Source organism: Mytilus galloprovincialis, chromosome 1, assembly GCF_965363235.1.
Source record: "Mytilus galloprovincialis chromosome 1, xbMytGall1.hap1.1, whole genome shotgun sequence".
Taxonomy (NCBI): domain Eukaryota; kingdom Metazoa; phylum Mollusca; class Bivalvia; order Mytilida; family Mytilidae; genus Mytilus; species Mytilus galloprovincialis.
Window position 1 is genome coordinate 93,337,822 of NC_134838.1, and position 13,034 is coordinate 93,350,855.

Sequence of the window (13,034 nt, forward strand, 5' to 3'; positions counted from 1 at the left end):
ATTCTCAATTGTATTTGCTAAAAGCGATGGAAAACATTCAATGTCTCTCTCCGTGTAAAGGAAGAGTTTCCTAGTCAATAACTATTATCGGTAGAAAAAGAAATCTTACACAAGTTGTCCTCATGCACTGGGAACATTCTTTAAAGTAAACGTTCTAAACCAAAATGAAACATCACTGTAGTTTGAAACAGATTATTTCAAACCGCACAAAGATTCGTTATTAAATGCGATCTAATTTCATATATTCACATCTCGTGTTTGGGTTCATTCTTCTATTGTAAATCGTATTAAATAATCAACAGTGTTACGAAAACTTATAATCTTACGATGAATGATTCAAACTTTCTCTATTGCATATTGGGCATAAAATTCATCGACAGAAGGTTATTTAAGTTATATGTAATTTTAATAACGTTTACGACAACAGAAACCATTGTTGAAACATAAAATTGATACTTTATCGTCATGCTGTCACACAATGGAATGATGCAGAATATTTTACACTATTTTCTTGAATCTTTAAATTGAATACAACGAATATATATAACATTATCTTAAGGTAAGTAACTTAGTCAACTGTTTGCCAAATAGTTTTATTATATAATAGTTTCTTTCGAGTAGTGTTTTTTCATTTCTATAACCATGACACTATTTCAAAACATATTTTAGATAGAAATATTCAAGGTGTATCCAAACATACGTTTAACCGGGAAAGTTGGTCACTACTGAAGGTTAAACTACATATTGAGGGTCAACTTATTTCTTTCATCAAAGACGCCTCATTATGCCGTTTAGGTAATCATTTTTTTATGTGTCAAGTACACAATTACATTCAATTTGTGAATAAATTCGACCAATTTGAAGCAGTGATTCAACAAACAAAAAACAAGTAGAAACGTATTAGATTTGTGGATGAAGAACTAAAAGTTGATATAACCAGAGAAATTATTGAATGAAGAAAATAATTCACTAATTAACGCATTGACACTTACCGTACGGATGGGAAGAAATATCAAATTGAAATAAATACTGATGGTCGAAAATCAGTCAGTACTAGTTTTGTCACAGAAATAGCATGGAAAACCTACAATGGGTCATTCCACACTTTTTGTGTTTTGTGTATTCGGTTTAAGCGACTGACAAAAGGAAAGGATGAAATCACAGATTTTTAACAAGACCAGGTATGGAATTTGATAGAAAGTATAAAACAAACAACGAAGTTTTTCTTCTTCAAATAATTGAAGCAAAGAAAACACAAAAATGCTTGGTAGATGCAAACAAAAATGCATATGGTACTTAACTTATCATTGTTTTAAAACCCTATAGAGCTTTTTCTTGAAACAGTATTAAACTGGAAAAATAATGCCATAGAGGCTGAAATATAAAAGTCATATGAAACGAATTTCTTGTAATTTTAGTATTATCACAATTATTGAACCAATGCATTAACATTTACAATCCTAAGTTTTGTATGCACGTTGTTAGGTTTTTTTTGTAATATTACGAATCTATGGAGTATTTTCGACAAATAATACTCATTTAGTGATAGTTGATCAGAAGCTTATTTAAACATTCGAGTGTGTTGCCGAGGTTCACCGGATTGTGACAAAGATAAACAAAAAAAGTAAAGGCTCTTAAGAGCCTGTGTCGCTCACCTCGGTCTATTTGCATATTAAACAAAAGACACAGATGGATTCATGACAAAATTGCGTTTTGGTGATGGTGATGTGTTTGTAGATCTTACTTTACTGAACAATCTTGCTGCTAACAATTATGTTTATCTATAATGAACTTAGTCCAGTAGTTAAAGTTGAAAATATTTTGTAAAAATTTACAAAATAAATGAAAATTGTTAAATAATTTACTGTAAAGGGCAATAACTTCTTAAGGAGTCAATTGACAATTTTGGCCATGTTGACATATTTGTAGGTCTTACTTTGCTGTACATTATTACTGTTAACAGTTTATCTCTATCTATAATAATGTTCAAGATAATAACCAAAAGCTGCAATTTTTTCTTAAAATTACAAATTCAGGGGCAGCAACCCAACAACGGGTTGTCCGAATCATCAGACAAAATTTCAGGGCAGATAGATCTTGACCTAAGGAACAATTATATCCTGTCAGATTTGCTCTAAATGTTTTGGTTTCAGAGATTTGAGCCAAAAACTGCATTTTACCCTATGTACTATTTTTAGCCCTGTCGGCCATCTTGGTAAGCGGGTGGGGTCATCGAACACATTTTTAAAACTAGATAACCTAATGATGATTGTGGAAAGTTTAGTTAAATTTATCTCAGTAGTTTCAGAGGAGAAGACTTTTGTAAAAGATTGGCAAAATTTATGAAAAATTGTTTAAAATTGACTATAAAGGGCAATAACTTCTTAAGGGGTCAACTGACCATCTTGGTGATGTTGACTTACTTGTAGATTTTACTTTGCTGAACATTATTGCTGATTACAGTTTATCTCTATATATAATAACATTCAAGATAATAACCAAAATCGCCAAAATTTCCTTGAAACTATCAAATCTGGGGCAGCAACCCAACAACAGGTTGTCCCAATCATCTGAAAATTTCAGGGCAGATAGATCTTGACCTAATAAACAATTTAATTTTCATATCAGATTTGCTCTAAATGCTTTGGTTTCAGAGATATAAGCCAAAATCTACATTTTACCCCCTATGTTCTATTTTTAGCCATGGTGGCCATCTTTGTTGGTTGGACGGGTCACCGGACACATTTTTTAAACTAGATACCACAATGATGATTGTGGCCAAGTTTGGTTAAATTTGGCCCAGCAGTTTCAGAGAAGAAGATTTTTGTAAATGACGACGGACGCCAAGTGATTAGAAAAGGTCACTAGGCCCTTTTGGCTTTTTGAGCTAAAAATGAACACAGAGCATTTACCTGTAGGGCATGTGACAAATAAGTGAATTGATAGAACCATAATAGTTTTTATAATATATTTTCCATACATTCCAATGTGGTATTATAACTTTTCCGTAACAGTTGTTAAGTTGTTAAATAAATAAACTCATCATAGATACCAGGACTAAATTTAGTTTATACGCCAGACGCGCCTTTCGTCTACAAAACTTTAAGACTCATCAGTTACGCTTGAATCCCAAAAAGTTAAAAATGCCAAATAAAGTACGAAGTTGAAGAGCATTGAGGACCAAAATTCCAAAAAATTTTGCCAAATACAGCTAAGGTAATCTATGCCTGAGGTAGAAAAGCCTTAGTATTTCAAAAAATTCTAAAATTTGTAAACAGTAAATTTATAAATATAACCATATCAATGACAATTCATGTCAGCACAAAAAAGTGCTGACTACTGGGCTTGTGATACCCTCGGGGAAATAAATCTCCACCAGCAGTGGCATCGACCCAGTGGTTGTAAATAATTTGTTATATTAAATTTCTACTTTAAGAATCAGTTTTCACATTTTACCTTCAATTGCGCGTTTGTTTACATTCTTTCGTAACAGTTTTTCCCTCACACTTGTGCTGTGCAACTGTCGAATTTCTGACGAGAGGTCCCGTAGTTTAGTTTTAGTTTGAATACAGGAAAAATATCGGGTAATTAGTGTACGGGAAAATATAGGATAAGTTTACCCAGTCTGTCAGGGCCTTCCAGGAGGGATTTAAATAAAATAAAAGAGTTAAGTACATGAAGGAAAAAACACGTTTTCTCCTCTTAAAATTGATGTGTTTCCCTCAGTTTTAGTTTGTAACCCGGATTTGTTTTACCTCAATCAATTTTTGAATTTCGAACAGCGGTATGCTATTTGTGCCTTTATTAATCAACGCACAAGGTTTAATCATCTGCAAGTTACTCGTATTATTTGATTTAGGCGTTTAGAACCTTTGGCGACCCCACAGTTAATACATACGATATATGACAAGTAAAGTGGACGTTACAGACAACGTTCACCTTATCTGACCCAGTCAGTTGATAACCTGAGCGCGCAAAGAAATGGTCTTGTCAGCGCTGTTATGAAAATGATTCTAGTATAAATGATTTTCTTTTACAGGCACTTGTTTTCAAGAAAAACTAGGTCATTAAGGTATCGAAAACATATTCCACTTGTTGTTTTTAGATTTGAAGTTTCACATGACTTTAAGATTGACGTTGAAATTGGAAAGTGTCAGTGATCTGATGAGACTAAATATTATCATTAGCCCTCAAATTTTGTGATTAATGTTTGTTTCCTGTCTGTAAAGGTTAAAGACATTAGTGGATAATACCTTCCATAATCCATTTAATAAAATAAGTAGGTATATCTATAATAACTGTTGTATTAATTATCATCAACTAATGCACAATTAGTTTATATGAAAAATAAATTTTGAAGTTTGATATTGTGTAGTTAAGTTTTACTTCCAGTTTACATCTACAGATGGTTTGGGAAAAGTTGAAGAGTGAATTGCGGTGTAAGAACTTTGGTTTTGGTTACCCACGTCCAAAAGTCTGCATTCTCTCTCAGGTAATGTACATTTCTTTATTTTATCAAATGTAGGATTCGAAAATATTTAGGAAAAACTGCACTCCCACCCCTTTTGAAGTTAAAGTTAAATGGTCATTCCCTAAATAACAAATAGTTATCAAAGGTACCAGTCTTATAATTTGATACGCCAAACGCGCGTTTTGTCTATATTAGACTCGTCAGTGACGCTCATATCAACATACAAGTATGAAGTGTTGCAGAGCATTGAGGACCCAAAATTCCAAAAAGTTTTATGCAATATCGTAAATAGTTTCTGAGATACAGCGCGACATGTGAAAACACACCTTTTTTTAACAAAAAAACTCAATTACTCTTAAAATAAAATTTTGAATCATCACCAAAAAGTATACAGATCTTAAGATTAATACAACTAAGAAGTGTGTCAAGTTTTAAGCAATAATCATTAACTGTTTTTGAAATACAGCGCGACATGAGAAAACCCCCCCTTTTTTTTTACAAAAAAACTCAATATCTCTAAAAAAAAAAATTTTAATCAAAACCAAAAACCAAAAAGTATACAGATCTTTGTATATATAAAACTAAGTTTCAAGCAATAATCATAAATTGTTTTTGAGATACGGTGAGAAATGTAAAAAAAAACTCCCCTTTTTTAACAAAATACTCAATAACTCAAATATAAAATTTTGAATAATCACCAAAAGGTATACAGATCATAAGATTATTATAACTGAGAAGTGTGTAAAGTTTTAATCAATTATCATAAATCGTTTTTGAGATACGGTGCGACCTGTGAAAAAAAAAACCACACCCCTGTTTTAGTTACAAAGTCCTGTAACTCAAAAAGTTTTAATCTAATTTTCACCAAAAAGTAAACAGATCCTTTGACCATAATAAGAAACAACTATATTAAGTTTCATGAAATTTGGATAAGTCGTTCTCAAGTTACGGTGCGACATGTTTACGCCGGACAGACAGACGAACGATACGACAAACGGACGGACGCCGGACATTTGTATACCATAAAACGTTCTGTCAAAATTTTGACGGGCGTATAATTATGAAAGTAAGAACAGTTAATGTTCGTTTTTTCACATTTAAATAAAAAAATAACGAGAACAAAAAATCTACATAGAGCAATGATCCTAAACTGCAAATAGTTATCAAAGGTACCAGGATTATAATTTAGTACGCCAGACGCGCGTTTCGTCTACATAAGACTCATCAGTGACGCTCATATCAAAATATTTATAAAGCCAAACAAGTACAAAGTTGAAGAGCATTGAGGATCCGAAATTCCAAAAAGTTGTGCCAAATACGACTAAGGTAATCTCTGCCTGGGATAAGAAAATCCTTAGTTTTTCGAAAAATTCAAACTTTTGTAAACGGGAAATTTATAAAAATTACCACATTATTGATATTCATGTCAACACCGAAGTGTTGCTTACTGGGCTGGTGATACCCTCGGGGACGAAACGTCCACCAGCAGTGGCATCGACCCAGTGGTGTAAATAGTTATCAAAGGTACCAGGATTATAATTTAGTACGCCAGACGCGCGTTTCGTCTACATAAGACTCATCAGTGACTAAAAGATACAAAAAAACTCAAAATATTGAAAATGTTAGAAACCTATCTTTGCTAAGCCCATCTCAAATCCGACCTTGATCTTCTTCTGTAAAAATAAACCGTTTGATGATTACATTGACACTTAGAGCTAAATCGCATTCAAATCTTTCTTTTAATTACATGATTTCAGTGTGGACCCAAATGGTTATATTTAATTTGTACAACGGTGTTTCTGATCTACCATCTGAGCTGGTTGTGCTATGATATTTACATACATACAGAGAACAGACAAACAGATGATGCACTCTACTTTACGAAATTTCCGAATTGGAGCTACACCCTTCTTATAACTTTTTCTAATTTGATAGATTTTATATGTACACTAAGTATCCACTGTAGAAGGAAAGATATTTTACATCAGAGCAAAGGTATACATATTTATTTATTTAATGAAACTTAACACGCGCAAAATCATACTTTACTCTTCAGAAAACAAAACACATTTCTTTTGTTTATACATCCCCCATTGAGATATTATGCTATGTCATTTTTGTATTCTTGTCTTTCGTTTTTGCTTTATTGCTTTGTCTATAGAGTGTCTACATGCCGTTTTGTTTTTCTATGTCGACATACTTATTTGTTTTCTAGGGATAAAGATAACACAATGTTACTGCCGTTTCCAAATTTTGAAATTTTACCTGCTACATGTCCGTTTGTTTTGCTCACACAATTTTGTTAATATAATGGAATGTTACGCGACTGTCATACAAGTGAGACAATGCTCTTGTTAGCTATAACCCAAATTATTCTACCATGATTTCCACACATGAGAAAATGTATGTACCAAGTCACCAATATGACAGTTGTTTTCCATTCGCTTGATGTGCTTGAACTTTGGATTTTGGCAATTGGTAAGGAAAGTTCCATTAAGAATTTACCCTGTTGTTAAGGAACGTTCCATTGTGAATTTACCTTGGAGTTTGGTGTTTTTGTTATTTTACTTATTGCCGAGCTCGTCTTCTTAGGAGGTTAGTCGTAATTAATTGAAATATTCAAAAGAAAAGAAATCATTAGCAAACTTATCAATATAAAGTATACATTTTTATAGAAATAAATATGCACACAATCATACTTAACTGCAAATGTTACCCTACAGAATACCAAGAACAATGGTTATGAGGGTGTAAAATATTTTAGATAACAGGTTTCATCTTAAAAACGAAGCATGAAATATAACTTGTGTAGTCAACATAAGAAAATATTACACATTATCATTAATTTAGAAAGTTTCTGCCAATGTGGAAAACTGAGAACTGTTAATAAAAATATGAGCTCTAAGGTAAGGTTAGAATAGCATTGCAATGGTTCGCCAAACAACCACACATAGTTTAATTTATTGTAAGAGTTATTCCGAGCAAAAATCGAGACTTGCATTCAACCTTAGGCATCAGATTGAACACTCTTGAATTTCAACTGGACGTGGCTATGTATAAACATTCCAATGTGTTACACGGAAAACTCATTAAAATTGCTCTTATTGTCGCAAAGTAACGTATTTTTATATAATAGCTCAGTCATTATTATCAAGAATTAATTATGTCCAGACAGTATAAAAAATCCCATAATAATTACATATTTAAGGTAGCACAATACAAAGATTTTTCATCCCCAATCAGACATCTTTAAACTGATGTAATTCCACTCATCTTTCTTTAAATTTTATAAATGAGGTACCAAAAGAAAGAAGAAGGATTAATCTTTCAAATTGTGATAATTTCATTATGACATAATTATTACATAATTAATTGTTATGTAATTAGTTGCCATTCTGTGATGTCCATACTTGAATGAATTTAGCTTCTTTGTTCTTCATAGCATCCTAAATTTTTTTATAGATTCTTGCACAACACAGTTTGACCTCCAAAACTGTGTCTCAGATTTTTCCTATTGTATTTCATTCTCTCATAAATCTTCAATGAAGTTTGCAACATCAATTCATTAGAGACCACTAAGTTCAATTGGGTATAAAATTTGTTCTATTGATGTTTTTGGAAATCTGAGACACAGTTTTGGAGGTCAAGCTGTGTTGTACAAGAATCTATAATATATTTTGGAATGCTATGAAAAACAAAGACGCTAAATTCATTCAAGTGTGGACATCACAATATAGCGACTAATTACATAATAATTAATTATGTAATAATTATGTCATAATGAAATTATCACAATTTGAAAGATTAATCTTTCTTCTTTCTTTTGGTACCTCATTTATAAAATATAAGAAGGATGAAATGAATTGCATCAGTTTAAAGTTGTCTGATTGGGAGTGAAAAAATCTTTGTATTGTGCTACCTTAATTCGTTAATTTATCAACAACTTTGGTATCTATTTCAGATGAAACTGTTGCAATGCCATGGTACTCTCAACTGAACTGGTTATTTTTTGAAATTAGTAACACTGTAGCAGCAATTATAACAATAGGGTTTTACAGCTTTCTAAAGCCCGGTAATATAAAACACTATTTTAACATTGACTTTGTGTCATAATAACACTAAAACTGAATTTGCGAGATATCATCCTCTTTGTTCTTAAATAAACTTGATAAAATTTTGAAAGGATTGAAGAATTTCAATTTTTTTTTTTTCTAATTCCATATGATATATCATGATCCTTATCATACTCATTTCTATAAGCGAGTTAATTGTTCAATTGCGACTATACTTCGGTCCGAGGATACTTTTATCGTCCTTTGCCGCTTATGACTTGTTAGATTTAAAACAGTGTTACACGACTTTATAAATTAAAGAGTGCCATTTCAGAATGGTATACTTTCGTAGTTATACGGAACAAAGAGCACAATCCATATTGTGTTTGTGTTGTGTTTTTTTTTTTTTATTGTCCTATTTAAAAATATTATTGATAGTCTAACAACTTGCTTTCAGTTTGGTTTTCGAACAAATGCTATATTTGCCATTTTATATTTTACAGTTGGCACGCCTTTGGCTTTGGAATATCATGCCATCAACTCAGTATATGTGCTGCTTAGCTTTTTCATCTGTTCTAAACCAGTACGTGTATTGCATTTTATATATCCTGAAATATACATGGTTATTTATATAGTGTTTACGATTATTTATCAACTTGGAGGAAACAACCCTGCTATATACTGGATTCTGGACTGGAATGAACCTGTCCGAGCTATGTACACTGTCTTAGCAGTAATATGTGTTGCTGTTCCACTTGTTCATATGACTTTTTTTGGTCTTCATATACTTCGAGATAGGATTTACAAATGTTGTGAAAAACAACCAGGCATTGAAGATGTAGAATATGAAGACAAAGAAGTTAGGGAGGGAACTGTTTAAGAGAGGTATTGGAGACTTGTATGACAGACATGTACTTTTTAACATCATAGTAATCTTGTTCGGCAAATAGGTTATGTGTAATGTCGGAGATGTGGTCATTTAGACTTTTACAATACATTCATGTTATCAAATCAGATGGCCTATTGACCCATTGGGCTAGTTCTGCACATATTGTTCGCTTGTATGATTATATATTACAGCTTAGCTATTGATTTTTTTTTTATGGATATAAAAATAAGGAAATGTGGTATTATTGCTATTGAGACTACCTCCACCCATGGACAGGGAAACCACTTAAATAGAAGTCATATATATATATATATATATATATATATATATATATATATATATATATATACAACTCGTCTAAACATCAACCCAACAATGTTAGATCTGTAAATTTGCCGCAAATTTTTTGTTCTTCCCTCGCCGGGATTCGAACCCATGCTACTGTGATATCGTGACACCAAATCGCCTGCACTGCAGCCGTCCCGCTAGACCACACGACCACCTGGGCTCTACAAAAATAAAGCTTTCAGTGTCCGTGTGTTACCTTTCCTCGTCAGTTTTAATCTAGCGGCGTACTACAGTACATGATATATAAGGCATTAAAACTGACGAGGAAAGGTAACACACGGCTACTGAAAGCTTTATTTTTGTAGAGCCCAGGTGGTCGTGTGGTGTAGCGGGACGGCTGCAGTGCAGGCGATTTGGTGTCACGATATCAGCCTTATATATCATCACTGTGCTTAAACGGCACTTAAGTAACTTAAGTTACCCACAGCCCAAGATGGAGCCGCCTTGCGTCGGTTAGTTACTTCTCTTCTATAGAATAACAATACCATGGATGCATCAATTAAACCACTGAATTAAAAAGTTGTATTAATCGTTTAGGGAAACCCCTAAACTTAACAGGTGATTAAATTCTACAAAATAAACGATCACAGCACGATTTGAAAAAACGCTTAGGCTGTCCGTAACTTAAAAACAACTTGTCCGTAACTTTTTTCATTATACCAATAGGAATGTCCGTAACTTTCAAAGAATCGACATACGTGGATGTAATGTTTTACTTATGATAGAGATTGCACCAAATACATAATCAGAAATGAAGTAGATCTCTAGATGATATAATTCATTTGAATTAGAATGGAAGACAAAATTGGGAATAATATGAAAAAAATAACGATAAATCCGCTTAACTCGGGTTTGATTTTTTATAAAGTCGGGATACCCAAATCGTCCAGTTCGGAGGGTGGTTTCCTACCATTGCAGATAATCTGTTGAAACATCATTGTTGATCTTTTTTATTTTTGAACAAGTAGACTACACAAGTATTTTTTACACATGCATGTGGCGTGTATGCACCCGGTTACAAATGCTGAATGCACTAATTGATTTTCTGCCAGCAAATGACAAGAGTAGATCATGCGTAAAGCCGGGATTATTTTGTTTTTGGGGAGGGGGCAAAATTGCCCAATTGCATGACAATTATCAAAGGTTCAGCCAAAAACGATTATATTCAAAAGATATTCATTTCCATTTAATTTTAAAAAAAATCACTTAATTCTAAGTCCAATGACGATTTGATTACAATTTATAGTGGCCTGTTGCATTCGATGCTCGAACTTTATAGATTTGCAGTAAATGAGAAAACTTGAAGAAAGGACATGTTGTAAAAATGTATAAAACCTAGTTTTACAGCTAGCTGCATATTTCACTTGTATGCAAGTTGCATTAAATTTCATTACATTGAACTAAACTAAAAGACACAATAGTTAAAATTCAGTGACATAAAAGGAATAGAGCAATCAACATAGTGTAACAATTAGAAATAGTATATGAAAATATAAATAACTAAGATAACAGGGTAATTTAATAGTTTAACAATCCCTGATAACATACAAAGAGAAATAATAAAAAAAAAAAACATACTAGGAAACGTATTCAAAAAAACATAACACTATAACTTATTGGTGGGATATATAAATACCGAGCAGCGTCAAAGAGTATTCATCAAAATACACATAAAAAGAAACAGGGGTGAAAATAAACCGCAAACAGATAATAAAACTAAAAAAATTAAAGAGTATGACAAATCCATGCTGCGAATCGAAACCGTCGATAAGACGCACATCAGTTAATAAAAGTTCAAACCATAACCAGGATCGCGTACCACAAACCCCGCATAAAACCTCTGTGGTGTAAGTATGATGCGTTAATAAAATCACATTTGGTGGTGAATGAGTAGTATAAACGGCCGTGAAGGTTACAAATATGATGGTAATTGTTTTCTAATTGTTGAAATTATAATTCTTAAAATTTTAAATCAAAAGTTACCCTCATCTGAAAATAAAGTTACGGACAGTCTGCTTAGTTTCGATCAAAAAGTTACGGACGTCTTATGCATTTTTTAAAGTTGGCCTTGTGCTTTAGTGAACTCTATATTAACAAATGTATGGTAATTGTTAGTTATTTCTTTATTCAATAATCCTATAAATATTTACATTCTGCATGAAAAACGTCGCAAAAGGTACATTTTGTATGAATTAAATATCAACGAGTTTAGAGTCCGCCATCTTGGGCTGTGGGTAACTTAAGTTACCCACAGCCGTTTAAGCACAGTGATCATGTACTGTAGTACACCGCTAGATTAAAACTGACGAAGAAAGGTAACACGGCCACTGAAAGCTTTATTTTTGTAGAGTCCAGGTGGTCGTGTGGTCTAGCGGGACGGCTGCAGTGCAGGCGATTTGGTGTCACGATATCACCGTAGCATGGGTTCGAATCCCGGCGAGGGAAGAACAAAAAATTTGCGAAAGCAAATTTACAGATCTAACATTGTTGGGTTGCTGTTTAGACGAGTTGTATATACATAATGTACACAGCCATGTATCACCATCATTGATGGCGATCCGATGGATACATCTGTTGTAGAGTTGTCACTGACTCAGACGTACTTATATATATATATATATATACTAGTATATGATCAATTTTATTTGGCAATCGCCAATAGCAGTCAGCAGGGTTAAAGAACATCAGTTGTTCGACCTGTTAGTCAAATGCGTTTTGTTTAAATATACTTTTTCACTTTTTTGATCTTTTGGAAAATGTTGTTTGTGCCGTTTTTAGACCCTTCTACAACGAAATTTGTTTGACATGCACACGTATAAAAATTGCGGTTTGTATCCAACGCAATCATAGGTTTGAACGTAGTTTTCAATGTAGACTCGTATATATATACAGAACGTAGTTTTCAATTTAGACTCGTATATATATATATATATATATATACAACTCGTCTAAACATCAACCCAACAATGTTTTGCTTTCGCAAATTTTTGGTTCTTCCCTCGCCGGGATTCGAACCCATGCTACTGTGATATCGTGACACCAAATCGCCTGCACTGCAGCCGTCCCGCTAGACTACACGACCACCTGGGCTCTCAAAATAAAAAGAGCTTTCGCTGGCCGTGTGTTACCTTTCCTCGTCAGTTTTAATCTAGCGGCGTACTGCCGTACATGATATATAAGGCATGAAGATGTATATATATATATATATATATATATATATATATATATATATATATATATATATATATATATATATATATATTTTATATATATA

At 32.9% G+C, this 13,034-nt stretch overlaps 1 long non-coding RNA gene across 1 annotated transcript; it reads left to right on the forward strand.

Moving 5' to 3' along the window:
• Positions 1-464: 464 nt before the first annotated feature.
• On the forward strand, positions 465-9,545 carry LOC143049937 (uncharacterized). Its single transcript, XR_012970377.1, has 5 exons — positions 465-559; positions 4,393-4,492; positions 6,229-6,466; positions 8,433-8,543; positions 9,027-9,545. It is a non-coding gene; the product is annotated as an uncharacterized LOC143049937 (long non-coding RNA).
• Positions 9,546-13,034: the final 3,489 nt, after the last annotated feature.